General features: G+C 39.2%; 1 non-coding gene across 1 annotated transcript; it reads right to left on the reverse strand.

Moving 5' to 3' along the window:
- Positions 1 to 2974: 2974 nt before the first annotated feature.
- LOC128296130 (small nucleolar RNA R71) lies at positions 2975 to 3079 on the reverse strand. The gene has a single exon (XR_008286679.1). It is a non-coding gene; the product is annotated as a small nucleolar RNA R71 (small nucleolar RNA).
- Positions 3080 to 21140: the final 18061 nt, after the last annotated feature.

A 21140-nucleotide genomic window follows, 5' to 3' on the forward strand; every position in this document is an offset into this window, starting at 1 on the left:
GTCTTTTTGAAAGTTTCACCTTGGAAGAAGATATTGAGATTTGGTAAGAAGGGTAAGTTGAGCCCACGGTTTATTGGGCCTTATCAAATTATTAAGCGGATAGGGCCGGTGGCTTATCAACTAGAGTTACCTCTAGAGCTGGATCGTATTCACGATGTTTTTCATGTATCCATGCTAAGGCGATATCATTCGGACCCAACTCATATCGTGCTAGTTACAGAAATCGAAGTACAGTTAAATTTGACTTTCGAAGAGGAACCTGTGCAAATACTTGATCGCGACGTCAAGGTGTTGAGAAGGAAGTCAGTCCCATTAGTGAAGGTACTTTGGAGGAACCATGGCAAGGAAGAAGCTACTTGGGAGACCGAAGAGGCGATGCGTCAGCAGTACCCTCAACTATTTGGATCAGGTAAATTTCGAGGCCGAAATTTCTTTAAGGAGGGTGGAGTTGTAACATCCTGATTTTTGGGTTTTTTCGCGATTCTCGATATTTTGGTAAAGTTTTTTAAAATTTGGTATTCGGTTGTGGAATTCATAATTTGAGTAGGTAAATGGGCTTATGGAAGGCCCATGTGCTGGCCAAAACCCGGTGGAATTTTTCAATTTTGGACTTAAGAAGTTAGGGGCCTTGGATAGGTGGTCTTATTAAAATTTGTAGGTAAAATGTAACACAAAAGATCCTCTGGTAAAGTGCCCAGCTTCCATTCATTTTGTTAGCTTAACCAAAGTCGTTTTTTAAAACACTAAAACGAAACATGGATTCTTATTTCAATGTGGCACGTCAGATTCAGCCATAACGTCTAGGCCGGGTTTGGGGTGTTACAACTTGAGCATTTTGTTTAGTGTCTTGCTAGTTTAGCCACAAGTTTTGGCTTATATGATGGATGTTATATTCATTTTGTATTGGCCATTAATGTTGGCTAGTTGATAAACCGTAATTTATACATATTTTTACCCCATGCTTAACGCATTTTATGGATGATTTTTCCTTAGAATTGGTGAATTCGATGCTCCAATGCCTTAATTTCATGTTTTATACTTAAGTGAGCATAGGAGAGTGAAAGGAACGAGAAACAAGCCAAAGATGGAGAAAATGGGCTAAAGTACGAAATCAACACGGCCTGGACTTCCTCACACGGGTAGACCACACGACTGTGTCAATTTGGCAGAATTGAAGCACGACTCACACGGGCGTGTCACACAAGCGTGTCTCTAGCTAGCCCAACTTGAGTCCAATTTGAAAAAGGCTAATTTTGAGGGTTTTTTGGAATTCTAAAGCCTATAAATACGCCCTAAAGGAAGAGGAGAAGGGGACACAAAGAGAAGGAAGCAGGGAACTACTCAAAGGAAGCCGATTGATCCATCTCAGAAGCCGGAGTCACCATTAAGACTGAAGATCTCCCCTCAATTTCCTTTAGGAGTTTTGGGTTTTCTTTATTTTTTGTATTCATTATTCTTCTGAGATGTTTTCCTTTTAAGTTATGAACCAAATCCCCTAAATACCTAAGGGGAATGAAACCTAAGATGAATCTTGTTATTATTTTCTGAATTATATGATAAATATTTAACTTATTCTTAATTATGTGTTCTTAATTCTTATTTTGATATCCCAGGATACTGATTCAGGATAAGCTTTGATTCAGAGGAGGAATAGACCCTGTCTAAGAGTACATTTGTCATAATTAAGCGGAGTTGATTGCGCACCTAGACATAGGGTGACAAGACTTTGCTGGATTAGGGTGAAACTTAATAAGGGGATCCATAGATCGAGTTAATGCAACCCTAAGGTGTTAATTAGAGAAAAGTCTCAATTGTTCAATCTAGGGATTAGACGATATTAGTCATGAATAGGGATAATAACATAACTTAGGGATCTCTACGGGACAAGTTAAATGAATAAATCGTCCGATTCGGAGCCAGAATAACAAGTAAAGTCTAGGTGGATTTTTCCTTAGGTATTGTCTTAATTCAATCATTTTCCAAAAGTAATCCCCCAATTCTACTTTCTGTGAATTCGTTGTTTAGATAATTAGTTAGTTAAAATAAAGCCCCCTTATTCTTAGGCTAGATAATAAAAAGACAGTCATTACTAGTACTTTTAGTTCCTTTGGGTTCAACAATCCGGTCTTGCTAAAACTATACCACTGTTCGATAGGTACACTTGTCTACATCATGATAATAGTTAGTTTCAAGAATGATTCTTTATAAATTTTTAAAACCTGTCACACGAAAATCGCGATCAAGTTTTTGGCGCCATTGTCGGAGAACTAAGATATTAGGAATGCTTAATTTTTATTACTTTAGCCATTTGTTTTTCTTGCAATTTAATTTTAATTTTATTATTATTTATTAATTTACTTTTTCTTTCTCTTGGCAGGTTTTTATAGTTTATGACTAGAAGAAACCCGTCAGGACCACTACTTTTTGACGAAGAAATCGATCGCACAGTTCGCAGAAACCAAAGAGAAATAAGGAGAAGCTTAAGATGCACAGAGAACGAGCAAGAGGACGATACTAAAACCCCAACTGAAGAGATGGCTGAAAACCAAGACAATAAGCTACCTCCTGCGATACACGTTGAACTAGCAAATCAGAATCCTTCTCCTCGTACAATGTATGATTATGCTAAACCTACTTTAACAGGAACTGAGTCAAGTATAGTTAGGTCTGCTATTGCTACAAATAATTTTGAACTAAAACCTAACACTATTCAAATGATACAGTAATTTGTTCAGTTTGATGGTTTGCAGGATAAGGATCTGAACACTCACTTGGCAAATTTCCTGGAATTTTGCGATACATTTAAAATTAATGGCATTTCTGATGATGCCATTCATCTTCAGTTATTCCCTTTTTCATTAAGGAACAAAGCTAAACAGTGGTTGAACTCGTTACCATGAGGGTCAATTACTAGTTTGGAACAAATGACCGAAAAATTTCTATCAAAATATTTTCCCCCGACTAAAACGGCCAAATTATGTAATGATATCCCTTCATTTGTGCAGATGGACTTAGAAACTCTTTACGATGCATGGGAGAGGTACAAGGACTTACTGAGAAGGTGCCCTCACCATGGATTACCGCTTTGGCTACAGGTTCAAACATTCCATAATGGCCCGAATCCTTCGACTCGACAAATGGTTGACGCAGCTGCTGGCGGAACCATCAATAATAAAACACCTGAAAATGCTTATGAGTTTATTGAAGAGATGTCACTGAATAACTATCAGTGGAAAGTCATGAGGACTAAGCCAACAAAAATAGCTGGCGTTTATAATGTCGATTCGGTCACTATGCTGTCAAACCAGGTAGAACTTCTAAATAAAAAGATTGATGGTTTACTTGGTTCTACTCAGGTACATCCAGTAATGAGGTGCGAGATGAATGGAGGAGGAGCATGCACAGAGTATCAACCCTTCAACCCTAGCATCAAGGAGGAACAAGTTCAATATATGGGTAACAATAACTCTAGATCCCAAAATAACCCATATAGTAACATTTATAATGCAGGTTGGAGGAACCATCCCAATTTCTCGTTAGGCGGTCAAGGAAATCAAAGACCACAACATCCTCCGGGTTTTCAACAACCACCCCATCAATAGGAAAAGAAATCAAACCTTGAATAGATGCTGTCTAAATTTATCTCGGTGTCAGAAACCCATTTCCAAAACACCAAGACAGCACTTAAAAATCAACAAGAGTCAATCCAAGGGCTCGAAACTCAGATTGGCCAGCTTTCCAAACTAATCTTCGAACGACCACAAGGCAGCTTGCCAAGTAATACTGAACCCAACCCAAGGGAACAGCTCAACGCGATTAATGTTCAAGATGAAGAAGGATTCGTTAAGCCTGAGCCAGAACCGAGGCAAGAAACTGTGCTAAGCAGAGGTCAAGGTGAGGTAGGTCATAATAAAAACAAATTAGTGAATGTCGAATATAAACCTCATGTGCCATACCCCAACGCGACAAGGAAAGACCGCTCAGATGAACAATTTGGTAAATTCCTTAAACTCTTTAAAAAATTACATATTAACTTACTGTTTATTGAAGCTTTATCGTAGATGCCAAACGCAATGAAATTTTTAAAGGAGCTTTTAGCAAATAAGCGAAAGTTGAACGAGGCGTTGCATGTAAAGCTAAACGCAGTTTGCTCAACTGTTCTACAGAATAAACTACCCAACAAACTAAAAAATCTAGGGAGTTTTACGATTCCTTGCTTAATTGGTAGTTTAGATGTTAATAATGCATTAGCTGATTTAGGGGCTAGTATTAACGTCATGCCCTACAAAATTTTCAAGCAATTAGGTCTTGGGAAACCCAAACAGACTAGGATGAGTATTCAATTAGCAGATAAAACTATAAGATTCCCTATGGGTATTATTGAAAATGTGCTAGTTAAAGTCGGTAAATTTATATTTCCCGCTGACTTCATTGGTCTAGACATAGAGGAGGATAGCAACACTCCTTTGATTTTGGGACGGCCCTTTTTAGCAATTGCTAAAACGATTATTGATGTTGGCACAGGTGAGCTCACACTCCGTGTGGGAGACGAAACAATCACCCTTCAAGCTCGCAATTCTGGCACCACATCAGAAATTGAAGGTGATCGTCTAAACCATTCTACTAAAACTGACAATATGGTACAACCTACTTTGTAGGAAATGAGTCTGAAGGAAGCACATGAGTCATTCTCAAGCAATAGCAGAGGACCTATTCATGAAGATTGAAGGCTACAAATCGAGGAGCTAGATGAATAGCAGACGCATAAATAGAGAACCTATGATAAACCAAAACTACGCCAGAATGAGCTCAACACCTTCCCACATCAACTTAAGGTTAGAGATAAAGTCTTATTAGATGCCGCAGATCTCACATTGTCATTACCACACCAAATGAAGAAATCCCTCTTACGGTACTTAGCATTTTCCCATTCGGTACAGTCGAGGTAAGTCATCCCAAGTTTGGCACTTTTAAGGTAAACAACACTCGTCTAAAACCTTATTTTGATGAGAATGATAGCAGGAATGAGGAATATAAACTCCTCGAACCACCATGACCATTCAATGGAGATGTAAGTCGAGCTTAGACTATAAATAAGCGCTTCTCGGGAGGTAACCCGAGCACTAACAATATTAATTTCTTTAAATTTTAGTACTTAACACCTAACTTACTAACAGAGATCTTGAATACAGGTTTTTCCACATAGGCACGGCCAAACACACGGGCGTGCTTAGGTCCGTGTGAAAACAGGGCAAAGATTTCCCCAACATGGGCTACAATAAATCACTACGGCCGTGTGACATGGCCGTAGGTGAACCTGCCAAAACAACACGGGCGTGCGACACGCCCGTATCTAGAACCCGCGGTCGAACCTGTTAAACGAACACAGGCGTGGGCCTACATACACGAGCGTGGGAGAAGTGAACGAAGCCAGGCACGGTCGTGTGACACGAGCGTGTGCCCCCACATGCCCAAGGAACACGGGAGTGGGCTAAAAGTCAGACGCGCCCAAATTCAAAATTTGCGAGTCACACAGGCAAAAAAATTGGGGAACACGGACGTGTTCCCTGGCCGTGTGCCCCAAAATCTATAAATAGGCTGCACTATTCATTGTCTTCTTCACCCCAAAAAACCCTAACTCTAGCAGCTGCAAGTCCACACGCCCTCCCCACCATGCCCATGCGCTGCTTCCAAATGCATTTTTGACACCCAACCTCTCTCCTTTAGCATTTGTTTACTCCCCTCTCTTTTATTTCACTAATTTGTAATGCTATTTATCATAGTAATCTATATTTTTCATATTATTTTCATCTTTCTATCACTCAAATGTCATTTATAGAACAAGTCATCATCTTTTTCTTGTTCAAATTCTTATTCATTACATGATTTGTCTACTCCACTTGATTAGTTAGAAGTACATATTCATGGTTAGGCAGTTGAAATATTCATGCCTCTTGTGTTGACATTTATGTTCATTCGTATAGTATGATGTATTCCATTCTTTGCCATTTTTACTTATATCACCATGCTAATGCCACAAAAGTAGGCCATTGAACTTATTGTTTTAGTTAAACTTAGTAATTGTGGCTGAACATATTTATGGATTTTCCTCTTCGAATTTAGTCACACTTCCCCTGTCTACTCATCAATACAAATTGATGTTTCCAATTGCAGGCATACAATGTCGTCTTCACATGGTAAAAAGGCCGCTGTCCCTACTTCAAAGAAAAGGAAGGGAGCGTTATCTTCTTCGGGTCCTACCGTGGAAGTTCGTCACCCTTTCCTGAGGTTCCCCATCGGGACCCAAGAAGAACTTTTCCAAACACTCCGGGCCTGACCTTTAATTACGGGCCGCTGCATCGACTAGGCTGCAGTAGAACAAGTTCAGTTGACTGATGCGATTTGGGCCCTCCTAACCACCGACCTTTGGGAGCTTTTGTTTGGGATCATTGAGCCGACGTATCTCGAGCTCACGATAGAATTATGCTCTACATTTCATCTTCAGACTGTGATGACGAACTACGATGATCCTGGCACAGTGCAATTTCACCTAGGCGGATTAGTCCGCCAACTCAGCGTCCCAGAATTTGATACTGTACTAGGTTTATATACGGAGAAATTCAAGGAGGAGAATGACTTACATGCTCTCAACCGCCACATCTATCGTTCTCCTTCATGGTGCTGGGACTCACTAGTACCAGGAGCGGCCACCTACAATCCTAGCCGCTCCAAGGCATTGGCTCTCCCTCCATCTCTGAGGTACCTACACGCCATTTTGTCTCACACGATAACAGGAAGGCGAGAGAGCACTGACTTCGTCAATGCTCACGACGCCTACTTTCTATGGTGTATGTCGCACGGGCACCTCATCGACCTTGCCCATTTCATTGCCCTCACCATTCAACACCAGACGGAGTAGCATAGGAAGGGGGTCATCTCTATTGGCCCCTATGTGACATGATTGGTCTGACACTTCGGGCTCCTCAGCACCGCGGCCCAACAATCATCCTTGACCCTCATTGGCCAGATGTCTCCACAAGGAATCTTGAGCATGCTTAGCATGAGGATGATCGAAAAGCGCTGAGGAACCTACCCTCCTCAATATCGTCTCGCCCAATCTACTGAGGAGGAAGCCCCTGAGGACATTACCGATGATGTCCCCTCACAGCACGAGGACCTCCGTCTCAGCCACCACCACCCTCTCATCTAGTTCATGCGGCGGCTTCATATGCTGACATTTCTGAGTGCCTCACTTGATTCGAGCGGCAGTGTTTTCCATGATTTGACAACATTGATGCTATTCTATAGCAGATCTGTTAGCACCTCCACATCTCATCGCCACCCCCACCTCGCGAACCATTTAGCGATGAAAATGTTTAAAATTTTTTAATTATTACTTTATGCTTTTTCTTTTATTTTATTTTAAGACTACTTTTTATTTTTCTTTCACCTTATTTTTATTAGGAAGTATAATTATTATTTTAGAATTTTTAATTTCGGCTAATTCATATTGAGTACTTACCATTCCTTATATATTTCCTGAAAGAGTGTCTGATTCTATCACAGTTATAAAGAGCTCCAAAGCTTACTATTACTCAGGGACTTGACACTCCACTAGAAAAGGTTCTCCACGACTGCCATGTCCTGCTCGACTACGACCATAACCAGCTTCAGATATAATATTCTTTTGGCACAGGACTTATGGACTAATGAACCTCTACCATCGTTGGAGTATCCTCCTCCACCCTCATGCTAATTATTCTCCAAAACTCCAGTTCAAGGAAATTCATTCATCACTCAGGAAGTTTCACTTCTCTCCCTATCTTATCTTTATTTCTATTTATCTATCTTTGTACATTGAGGACAATATACATTTTAAGTGTGGGGGGTATTCATTTTATTATCAGAAAAATCCCTGAATGACTGCCTTGTTCTCTTGAAAAACTCTCTTATCATATTTAGGATAAATTTTGATTGATTTATGATTTTTGTTGATATATCTTGAATTAAAACATAGGCATTTATGCACTAATTGTTTAAACTTTAAGACATTAGACAATCAAACATGATAAGTTGATTTTTAAGGAATTTAAAATTTTAGGTTGTTTCCCCAAAGTTTAGGTATTACTTTGAGTTGGAATTCACAAGTTTTAAACATCAAAAAGTCATAATTCTTGTGAGATTTTTGAGCCTTTTGAGCATCTATTAATTCTTTCATGCTCCCTTCTATTATTGCTTTGAGTGCATCAGTATTGAACTGTTATATTACTTAGGATTAACCCACTCATGCCATGAAAAGCCTACCTCCAAAATTAACCCCTAGTAACCCCTTTGAACCTAACAACCCATTTTTTTTTGTATTACCTGTAATATTAACCTTTAACCCATTATTTTTGAAATCCCGTAAATTAAATTTGACCCCTATTTTTGTCGAGATTTGAATTGAAATAGTTGCTTAGCTATGTCTTGTTCTTAATAACTTGTTCTTAAAAGAAAACACACACACACACACACAAAAAAAAATGTATGTATACATATTGGTAGTAGTGATCTTTTGAGCAAAGAAGTTAAATTCCATTTTCTGAGAAGAAGCTCTGTTGTATGCGATTAATGACTAGTCATTTTTCTAGTTAGGTAATTTTTTAATTCAATCTCGATTCTAACTTTTTCTTTCAGCTTGTGACCACAACCCCTAACCGAGCCTCGTTACAACCCTCTAAAGACCTTTTGATTGATGTATCATCTCAATTTATAGTGGTTGAGATGTGATTTTCATGCAAGCCTATGGTAATAACTTTTCATATTGACTGATGAGTGCTACATTTATTGTCCTTAAACACTTTGAGTGATTTGAGTGAATATTTAGTAAGGATGTTAAACTCCGTGAGATTTCGAATCGAGGTAACCACTTAGATAAGAGGAGACACCTATGTTTTCAGGATAAAATGCTCAACTTGGAATGTTTGAAGCTCTAATGTTCTCTTAGTTGAATTCTTAATGTATGATTACCTATGAATTATTTTGAGATATTATTGACATAAATTATAAGTTGAGAAGAATTTATTTTGATTATGAGTTGAGGATTTTGCTTGAGGACAAGCAAATGCTTAAGTGTGGGGGTATTTGATAAACCGTAATTTATACATATTTTTCCCCATGCTTAACGCATTTTATGGATTTTTTTCCTTAGAATTGGTGAATTCGATGCTCCCAATGCTTTAATTTCATGTTTTATACTTAGGTGAGCATAGGAGAGCGAAAGGAACTAGAAACGAGCCAAAAATGGAGAAAATGGGCCAAAGTATGAAATCAACACGGCCTGAACTTCCTCACACAGGCAAACCACACGACCGTGTCAATTTGGCAGAATTGAAGCACGACTCACGCGGACGTGTCCCTACCGAGCCCAACTTGAGTCCAATTTGGAAAAGGCTAATTTTGAGGGTTTTTTGGCATTCTAAAGCCTATAAATATGACCTAAAGGAAGAGGAGAAGGGGACACAGAGAGAAGGAAGCAGGGAACTGCTCAAGGGAAGCCGATTGATCCATCTCAGAAGCCGGAGTCACCATTAAGACTGAAGATCTCCCCTCAATTTCCCTTTAGGAGTTTTGGGTTTTCTTTGTGTTTTGTATTCATTATTCTTCTGAGATGTTTTCCTTTTTAGTTATGAACTAAATCCCCAAAATAACTAAAGGGAATGAAACCTAAGACGAATCTTGTTATTATTTTCTGAATTGAATGATAAATATTTAACTTGTTCTTAATTATGTGTTCTTAATTCTTGTTTTGATATCCTAGAATACTGATTCAAGATGAGCTCTTATTTAGAGGAGGAATAGACCCTGTCTAAGAGTACATTTTTCATAATTAAGCAGAGTTGATTGCGCGCCTAGACATAGGGTGACAAGACTTTGCCGGATTAGGGTGAAGCCTAATAAGGGGATCCATAGATCGAGTTAATGCAACCCTAGGGTGTTAATTAGAGAAAAGTCTCAATTTTTCAATCTAGGGATTAGACGTTATTAGTCCTGAACAGGGATAATAACATAACTTAGGGATCTCTACGGGACAAGTTAAATGAATAAATTGTCCGATTCGGAGCCAGAATAACAAGTAAAGTCTAGGTGGATTTTTCCTTAGGTATTGTCTTAATTCAATCGTTTTCCAAAAGTAATCCCCCAATTCTACTTTCTGTGAATTCTTAGTTTAGATAATTAGTTAGTTAAACAAAACCCCCTTATTCTTAGGCTAGATAATAAAAAGACAGTCATTACTAGTATTTTTAGTTCCTTTGGGTTCGACAATCCGGTCTTGCTAAAACTATACCACTGTTCGATAGGTACACTTGCCTACATCGTGATAATAGTTAGTTTCAAGAACGATTCTTTATAAATTTTTAAAACCTGTCACACGAAAATCGCGATCACTAGTATTGATTATTATTAAATGCATTTGATTCAAAATTCTCATGGTTGTGGTTGATTTGGTTATATGTGTTACGCTTGAATTGGTTTTGGTTGATATTGAATAGGTTGGTGCAAGTAAGGGTGGCAAAAAGGCTTGATAGATAGCCTTGTTTTTGTCCACATGGGCAGACACACAGGCATATGTCTAGGCCGTGTGTGACACACGGTCTGTCCCACGGGCATGTAGTCCGACCGTGTGCCCCCTGCACCTCAATTTTACAAGTCAATATGCATGGTAGTAAACACACAGGCAGAGACACGACTGTGTGTCTTAGCCGTGTAGAGGACACGACCTAACACATGGGCGTGTGCCCTTAATTGGTTGGTGACGTTAGAAATAGAATGTCAAGGTTTTTGTACACGGGCTGAGCCATGGGCATGTCATGGCCGTGTAAGGGACACAGGCCATGGACATGGGCATGTGCCAGGCCGTGTGAAAACCCCTGTAGGTTCTAATTAAAAAATAAATCTACACAGGTTAGCGACAAGGGCGTGTCCAGATATGCCCAGGCCATGTGATCTACATGGGCCTTTAGCACGATCATGTTAAGATGACACACGGGCATGTCACTTTTCCACACGGGCGTGTGCCCTGCTTACCTTGAAAATTTTAAAATTTTTTTGAAGTACTCAGTTAAGTCCTGAATCTTTTTCAAAGCGTGTTTTGGGCCTCGTGGGCCCGTAATAGGGAATTTATGTTTGGTTTTCAAAAAGTTTTAATTTGGAAAAAAAATTATGGCACAAAAATGTTTGTAAGCATGTGTTTAAGTACGGTAACACTCGTATCCTGTTCTGGCGTTGAACTTAGGTAAAAGGTGTTACAGGGAAATTAAAGTGATAGGCTTTTGGGAATTGGCACAGTGGAGAAATAATGGTTGGTTAATTAGTTAATATTAAATTAGATGTGTTAATCAGATTGAGTTGAGAATTTAGAATTTAAGGCTTATATACTAGATTCTCAAAATTACAAAATTAATGGGGTTAATGTGTAATAACTAGGAAACAAATTGAAGTTGTGAGCGCCCATTTTAGCAAATCGTGTAACACCCCGAACCCGAGACCGTTGCCGGTGTCGGACACGAGGGGTTAACAAGCCAAAACCACTTATGGCACCGACCAATTTGACATTCCAGGCAAGCTGGAAAACTGCATTGCTGTCGCCTTAAAAAGCATATCTCGAGTTTCAAAACTCGGAAACTGATTCCGTAAATTTTCCCTGAATTTAGACTCATATATCCATCCATGGATTTATTTCTAGAATTTTTGGTCGGGCCAATTGGTACAGTTTATTAGTTAAATTCACCCATGTTACAGGGGTCGACTACACTGACCTTCGTGCGTTACAACTTGAATATCTCTCTGTACAGGGTTTCAATACTGATGGCGTTTGTTTCTAATGAAACTAGACTCAAAAAGGAATCTGCACATATTAGGCATGACTTCTAATTAATTCTTGATAATTTATGGTAAATTTTCAAAGTCGCGACATGGGACCCAGAAACCGTTCTGGCCCTGTCTCACGATAACTTTAATATCTCTTAACACGTAACTCCTATGACCGTTTCGTTTCTTCCATATGAAAGTAGACTCATCAAGGTTCATTTACATAATTCTTTCACTATTTAATACCATCCCTACAATTTTTGGTGATTTTTCACATTCCCGTAACTGCAGCTGGCAGCACCTGTTTTTAAGGTAGGTCTTACCTATTTTGTAGTCTCCATGAACCAACTAGTCTTGCCATACATAGGTTCACCTATGATCATTTTTAGCCATTCCAATGGCTGATCATGTGACCAACACTCCCATTTCCAATCCATAATCACATCATGAAACCATATATATATATACAAATCACAAATGGTCTAAGTTCAGTACTTTACTTCTACGAGCCATTTTCGCATGGCCGTACACATGTACATCACAACACATTTGAACCAACAAGGGGTAGTCCTATACATGCCATTTCAAAGTTCAACCAAAATTATACCAAAATGGAGGCTTTGATAGTGTGGATGACTTCGACTTCAATGATCCCGTATCCGATCGCTAACTAACAAAATCTATAAAACAGGAGCCAAAGCAACGGGTAAGCATTTTTATGCTTAGTAAGTCTCAAGCAATAAAATCAGCTTTAACTAAAGCATTACATTCACATAGCCAAATGAATCATTTCATTAATACACATTCACATAATCATACTTACTTCACACTTCATCATTGTATACTTTCACAAGATATCAACCAATTCAATAGCTGAAAATTCGTTAGTCGATTGAATGAATGTTACTCAAACATATCGACTTTTCCAATGCACAAATGCCTTCGGGTATTAGCCCGGATATAACAACTTGCACAAATGCCTTCGGGTATTAGCCCGGATATAACAACTTGCACAAATGCCTTCGGGTATTAGCTCGGATATAGTCACTAGCACAATTGCCTTCGGGTCTTAACCCAGATATAATTACTAGCATAAATGTCTTCGGGACTTAGCCCGGGTATCATTCAATTGCTCATGCACACATAAATCAATAATCATTACACATCCATATTTCATTTTCGTTACTAAGGCTCGAACACAAACATATCACTAGCATAATTGCCTTCGGACTTAGCCCGGTACCATTCAAATACTCATACACACATATGTCAATAATCATTACACATCCATATTTCATTTTCAGTTACTAAGGCTCAAACACAAACATATCACTAGCATAATTGCCTTGGGACTTAGCCCGGTACCATTCAAATACTCATACACACATATGTCAATAATCATTACACATCCATATTTCATTTCACATAATTCAAGTAGGGTCATTACTCAAGACTTACCTCGGATGTTGTCGAACGGCTTCAACGGCTATTCGATCACTTTTTCCTTTCCTTTATCCAATTGTGGCCCTCTAAGCTCTTGAGCTAATTCAAACAATTTCAACTTATTAAAGTCTCACTTGCTAGCCTTGGCGAATACACATATCATTGACCCAACATCACATAACTAAGCACTTTAGTCAATTTTCTTTAATTTCGCACACATTCGGCCTTAGCTCACATCAAGGTAGCCGATTACCTAATTCAAGAATAGGCATCATTATGCTTGCCTCTAACCGAATGCATGCACAACAATTCCCCTATTGTGGCGAATATGCATGTCCATGTTAGCCAATTTTATACTTCAAAACCGAAACATCATCACATATAAACATATATCAAAACACAAATTTTACCTATCATGCAACAAGCAAAAATCGCACTTATGAGCATACCGCCGAATACATCACACACCATCCCCTTTCAATTTTCGGTCATGGTTAAACATAGAACTCCATGTCTTACTCAAGAATGCTAAGAGAAAATTCAAGAGTAGTCAATCCATCATTACATGCATCATCAACAAGCTTCATATTTAGCATGAAATGGCTTTAACACAATATCAACCTTGGCCAAATACCATTTCCATGGCATAACAAGGATTTGAACCATGGCTAACATGAACATCAAGTTAGCAACTAAAACATGCATGAATCTCATGACACAACCTCATACATACCTTAATCTTGATGCAAGTTTAGCCAAATCTCCTTCTAGATCTCTTCTAAACAAAGAAAATGAAGCAAAAATCTCTTCTTCCTCTTAAGAATTTCGCCAAAGGAAGGAGGGAAAAGATGAACAAATTTTTTTGTTTTTCTTTATCACCTACACGGCAATGGGGGGATGCTACACTCACACACATTTTTTTTTTGTTTCTCTTCCCACATTTTAATTATTAATCATTTCTCTCATGCTCCATTAACAAAACATGTTTCAACATGTTTTCTTTGCCCATAAACCATGTCATGGCCGCCACCACCTATAAAAGGGGAATTTGACATGCAAGTCCATTGTTTTGCATGCATGCTTTAATTAGTCATCACACATTTCCCCATCATACTTTCAAAGTTTACTACTAGGTCCTTTCTAGTGAAATTCACATTTATAGCTCTAAATCAAAACATCAAAAATGTCACACATGAATACACATATATTATAGGCATCAAAATAAATTTTAGATTATTTTTATGCCTCAGTTTTGTGGTCCCGAAACCACGTTCCGACTAGGGTCAATTTTGGGCTGTCACAAATCGCCTTTTCGAAAAATTGGTTGGTGTTGACCATTCCCATTTACAAGATACATTTCCAAAAACACAAGAATTTTCTCAAGGTCTTCTTGCATTTTCAACTTCAATCTTTGATTTCTATTGATTCAAATCCTAAGGTAAGTTTGTTTTTCACTAAAATCTTCCATTAAAACAAGATTATTTTTTTCAATCAAGAAATTCAAAATTTTCAAGTCTTTTTCTTTTGTCTTTCTTGTTAGAATTGGAAGAGCAAAGGAAGAGTTTTGAGTTTTGAATTCTTTGTTCAATATTTGATTTTCCAACAAGGTAAAGAGATTTCTAACCATAATCTATGATTTCTAGACCTTGAAAATTGATTTTTATTTTTCTTGCATTTCCTACCAATAATGTAGAGTGAGAATGTTTTGATTTGAGGGTCTATTGTTGTTTTTTGAGCTAGGTTCATGTTATATTTAAATTTAGAATCATGCAAGGAGGATAGATTTCAAGTTGGACTAAAGTTTGGAGCTTTGGAGTAGTAGTTGTTGATAGTTTTTGAGTGTTTAGGAGTTCATAAACTTAGTTGTGAGATTAGATTTAGTTTCAGTTGTGTTAGATTGGAGTTCTCGTGAGTTTTTTAGAAAAGTGAACAAGTATTTTGCTTTATTGAATTGCATCTCATTAATAGTTTTTGTAATGTTTTGGTTTCTAGTGGTATCGAAAAATGCAATTTCTATAACACCCCCATACCTAACTTGATCGGTGGGTCAAGGTACCAGGATTTCACATTCGTTGCCGAAGCAACTATAGAAATTTCAGATCGATTTATCATATTATTTGATTATTGAAGACTATTTTACTCATTTTAGTAATAATTGAATTTATGCCAGAACTATTTATGAGTTAAAGGAGCTCATTAAAACATGATATTCAATCAAATATTAGAAAGTTTTTGAAATTAACACAATTATAAAGTTTTACAAATAAGCCCATTGGAGGACTTGCACTTTCTAAAGTAGTTTACCCACTTTATGTATATTTCATATTTATTTCTAACTTGTGCCATTAATTTAATTCTTCATAAACTTTTAGCCAAGATTCCTGTAACGCCCCAATTTTTGGGAATTCTGTGTATGTTGGAAAAAATTTAAAATTTCTGTGTTCTGTTTGTTTGGTGTAGGTTTAATTATGTTAGTGGGCCTCTAGAAGGCCCAAGCTTAGGTTAAAATTCAGTAATTTTAGTTAATTTTAGTTCCATAAGAAAAAAGGGGTTCTAGTTAACTGGCTTTTAAGTATTAATTGGGCAAAATAAAACACAAAGAAGCAGGTGGCAAAGTGGAATGTGACGCCACTAGAAGGCTATAAAAGTGGCGTGAAGATGCTAGGGAGAACCAAGGTTTAAGTCACAATGGGAGCATATTAAGGGAATTTTTTTTATGTTTAGAAAGGGTAAGTAATGGAACTCAAGTAAAAGACTGATAGAAGGAGTTTAAGTTGCTCAAGTGATTGAGCAAGGATGGGATAAGGGAGAGGATTTAGGAGCTGATTAGGGAGAGCAGTGTTGGCCGAATGATGGACTCTTGGGGAACAAGAGTTGGCCGGCCAAGGGGTCTCTTTAGAGGGAAAATTTCGGCTAGGTTAAGTGCCAAGTATAAATTCGGCATTTGGGGTAAGTTGTACCGTTTTTCTGACCATCCTTCCTCCTTTCTTTTCTTTTTCTCTCCATCTACCTTCTCCTCTTCTTTTCTCCATAGCCTAATTCTTCTACCACTCTACTCTACATCACTTTCTCACTATTATTTTTAAGCCTTACAGTCGAATATCACAAAAGCCGAAATCCTGAAAGTTCATATTGTTTGTGCCAAATTCTCCTAGCAAAAACTTACTGATCTTCTTCATCCTTTTTGATCAATTCTTTCTTTTTCGGAACCCTAAACCTCTGTCGACAAAGCCACTACAAAACCCTCATCTTTTCTTCACTGTTACAAAAAGCCGAAAACGCATAGCCATAGGAACATAGCCGAATTTTAAGATCACTAAAGGCTCGACTTTTGTTATCATTTGAGGGGTTAGATCTGAATCAAAATCAAGAAGGAGTTAATTGGAATCATTGAATGAAGGAACCGGTGGTAAGTTTTTTTGAACTTAATCTTTATTTTGGGTTTTAGAAAAGTCGAAACCCCTAAAGGTTAGGGAGGCTGGCGATTTGGGCTTGTAGCTCTAAGGGTTGTTATAACTATTTTATTTTGATAATAGTGGGATCTAGAGGCTGCTGATCGAAGGCTCGGACAAGTGGAACGACTGGATCTAGACATAATCGCTAACTTCGGCAAAGGTAGGATCGCTAGTGTCTAAGGTGCTTTCGGCTGAATATGGTAAAGGGTTAATACGTAGTTCATTTTTGATAGTTAGATTAACGTGTTAGTAATCCAATTGTAGGCAGTTTGTGTGTGGATCTCGTTAGTATATCGTCGCAAACAGGTGTGTAACTGACACCCTCTTATAGACTAGATCGGCAAAAGCCGAAATGCCGAAAAGCAGGTATTTTGAGAATTTGCGAGTGTGCAAATGCTCGTGAGGTTAATAGTTGATTTATGTGGTAAATTAAAGTGATAAGATTGCAGAGTGCACGATTCCGTGCATTTCGATGTTTTTGGGCTTAATGGGCCAAAATCGGGATAGTTGGCCAACGGGCCCAATTCGGTAAGAAAACACGGTAAGTGTTTCTGGTCGTACGTAAATGGCTATGCTATGGATGAAAACTTTAAGAATAGTGAAATTACTTGAATACCCCTATGTATGGAAATTACTGATGTACCCCTAGGTGCAAAATTACCATTATACCCCTAGGGTTACTTTTGACTGAAAAGCATGACGATCTGATTCTGTATGATGTATGCCATGATTGTACATCTGTTGCATGGGGACATGGGTTATATTATGGAGGAAGCGTCCTAGTGGCTACGCCACAATTATCTGATCTGGTGGCTCTGCCACATATATTTGTTCTGGTGGCTCTGCCATGATTATCTGTATCTGGTGTCTCTGTCACATTATCTGTTCTGGCAACCATGCTGCATATTTCTGTGGTGTGTAGCAGTTGGGTGGGTCGAGTAGTCTCCCCACATGGTGAAAGGTTGGTATGGGGGTGCATATGGTTGGAGATGGGTTGGGTTTTACTTAAACATGTAATATCTGTTCTGTTCTGTTATGGGCCTATGGGCTTTATTCTAAATTCTGTTCTGGGCTAAGGCCAACTTATTCAGTTTACTGTGGTTTGAACCGATATAGGCTATGGTTGGGTTAATTTACACACTGAGTTTCCCCAAACTCACCCTTTTATTTTCATCCACGCAGGTAATCCCCAACCATAGTGGGCTTTGAGCTGTGAGGGATTCGGAGTGGCCACACATTCTGCAAGTTGATTTTCTTCTGGTGAACTGGACATCCTTTCATTTACTTTAAGGTTTTAGGTTTTTAAAATGTAATAAGGCCGCTTAATTATTTTTTGATGGTTTTAATATATTTTTTTAAGGTAAGTATTACTTATATTTAACTATTGAAATTGGATAGCTTTAGGGCACGTTTTCAAAACCAGTAATTGATTTCAAAATAAGACGACAACAAGAAAAGCTCCCGCGATGAAAATATTTTCCAAAATTAATCACTTTTCCTAAAAAGGACTTAATCAAATTGGCTTCCTGGAAATATACATGACGTTAAGGTGTGGTAATGGCGGTGTGCATGTCTAAGATTGGATCCGAAGGGAGCTTGGTACTTAAGCAGTCCGATGGACTCACCTCCTCTTTCCCGGTTTCCTACCTGGTGCACAGCTTTCATTCACTTTAGCCTACAATGAAATTATCTTTTAAAACACTAAGTAAGTCTTTCTCGATCAACAATATGAAATGTTTTGAACGCTTCGATGTGGCATGTCGGATCCGGCCATAACGTTTAGGTCGGGTTTGGGGTGTTACATTTAGTGGTATCAGAGCCAAGTTGCAACAACTCGGCTGTGGAATGGGTTTACAAAAACAAATATTTTCGAAAACAAAAAAAATTATAATAAAAAACAAACTGAGTTTTCAAAATTTAGATCTTTAGAAGGTGGCATTCTGAATCTCCTGCCCAAGCCTGCAAGTATTACTCTGAACTTTTCTGAATATTTTCTTGAATTATCTATCTGTACTGAAACTCTACTAGGATACTCTAGATAGGATGATACTAAAACCATAGGGAAATTTGATAAGAGACTGAAACTGTAGCTAGACTTCGATTCTGCAAAAACAAACTTTGAATTACTGTCTGATTCATAAAACATCTGCAATAAACATTGGAATATTGAATTAATGAATAAAAATTCGTAATCAGATAATGCGGTATGAGTACAAGCTCCACTCATGGAAGAGGCCATGGACGGGGCCGAGGAAGTGCTCGAGCGAGATCTTCATCTTCGGGACATATGTCAGCGGTAGAAGCACCAGTACGAACAGCAACAGAGGTGGAGTCTCATGACCACGGTGCCGAGGATGATGCCCTGTCCCAGGCAATGCTTCGTGTTCTGGAAAGGGTTACCGGGGCAAGTACGGGCAACGAAATTCGGGGATCTATTTCTGAACGACTTCGGGCTAGCGGAGTAGAGATCTTTAAGGACGTGTCTGGTGTAGCCCCGGATGTGGCGGCATATTGGTTGGAGGCCACAGAACGGATTATGGACAACTTGGAATGCTCTATAGAGCAGAAGTTGAAGGGAGCCATATCGTTGCTACGGGACGAGGCTTATCAGTGGTGGCTCACTGTGAGAGAAGGGACCCCAGCTGATAGGGTAACTTGGGAATTGTTTAAGATGACCTTTAAAGGGAAGTATGTTGGGGCGAGTTATGTGGACGCCCGCAGAAATGAATTCTTGAATTTGGTGCAAGGAGGTAAAACAGTTGCTGAGTATGAGGCCGAGTTTCTGAGGTTGAGCCGGTATGCCGTGGGCATAGTCGCTACTGAATATGAACGAGGTGAGCACTTCGAGGATGGTCTTAAAGATGACCTTAGGGTGTTGATTGCTCCGCAGAAGGAGCGGGACTTTGCGGTCCTGGTGGAGAAGATGAAGATAGCTGTGAAGGTTAAGCGTATTGAAAAGTAGAATCGGGAGAAGGATCGAAACTGTTTTGGAGGGATTCAGGACCCTCGTGTGGTGCTAATAGAAATGTTAAGAGAGCAAGAGTGGAGGAACCAGTTCGAGCAGTGTCGATGAATGTTGTTAGACCACCAATCTATGGAAACTGTGGTAAGGTACATTTGGGCGAGTGTAGGAAACGTTCAGGTGCTGGTTTCCGATGCGGATCTATGGAGCATAGAGTTAAGGACTGTCCTCAGAGAGCTGATCAGGCTCAAGTTGCTGTGCAGAGGGTTGCTTAACCCATGGGAGGTGAACCACAACCACCGAGGGGATGTGGACAAGGTAGGGGCAGAAATGGAAGTGGTCGAGGTTGAGGGGCGCCTGGCAGGGGTGCCAGAAATGCTGAAGCTCGACAGCTAGCGTTGGTGTATACAGCTCATCGTCGAGAGGAGGGCGACGCACCTGACGTCATAATTGGTACATTTTTTGTTTCTAGCATACCATATACTGCTTTGGTGGATATTGGATCTACTCATTCCTATGTTGCATGTGCTATATCTGGGTCGCTGGGTGTACACTCTGAGAAGATTGTGAGTGGGGTATCTATGCTAAGTCCCTTGGGTCACTCGGTTATGGTGGACAAACTGTATAGGGATGTACCCTTAGAAACTCAAGGTAGGATTTTCCCTGGAGATTTGATGGAGTTACTGTTCGGAGAGTTTGATCTCATTCTGGGAATGGACTGGCTTGTTAAGCATAAGGCGACTTTGGATTATGCTGCTAAATGAATGGTGTTAAGGACCATAGAGGATGAGGAGGTTATGGTGATAGGTGAGCGAAGGGATTATTTTTCCAATGTGGTGTTGGCATTAAGAGCCGAGAAGTGGATTCGGAAAGGTTGTGAGGCCTATTTGGCATTTGCAAGTCATTTGGAAGAGGAGGGTCTGATAGTGGATAAGGTTAAGACCGTAAATGAGTTCCAAGATGTTTTTTCGGAGGAGCTTCCAGGATTGCCTTCGAACCGAGAAGTTGAGTTTGGAATTGACTTGTTACCTGGAACGGCGCCCATGTCCATCGCACCGTATAGGATGGCACCGAAGGAGTTAGTGGAGTTAAAGGCACAAATTCAAGAGTTGTTGGATAGGGGCTTCATTAGGCCAAGCGTGTCTCCATGGGGTGCACCGGTGCTATTTGTGAAAAAGAAGGATGGTACGATGCGGATGTGCATTGATTATCGCCAGTTGAACAAACTGACGATTAAGAATAAGTATCAACTGCCAAGGATTGACGATCTATTCGACTAGCTTAGAAGAGCTTCTGTATTTTCCAAGATCGACCTTCGATCTGGATATCATTAGTTAAGGGTCAAGGAGGCAGATATCCATAAGACAACATTCAGGACTCGGTATGGTCATTACGAGTTTCTGGTTATGCCATTTGGATTGACGAATACT

The sequence above is a fragment of the Gossypium arboreum genome, chromosome 7 (assembly GCF_025698485.1).
Source record: "Gossypium arboreum isolate Shixiya-1 chromosome 7, ASM2569848v2, whole genome shotgun sequence".
NCBI lineage: Eukaryota > Viridiplantae > Streptophyta > Magnoliopsida > Malvales > Malvaceae > Gossypium > Gossypium arboreum.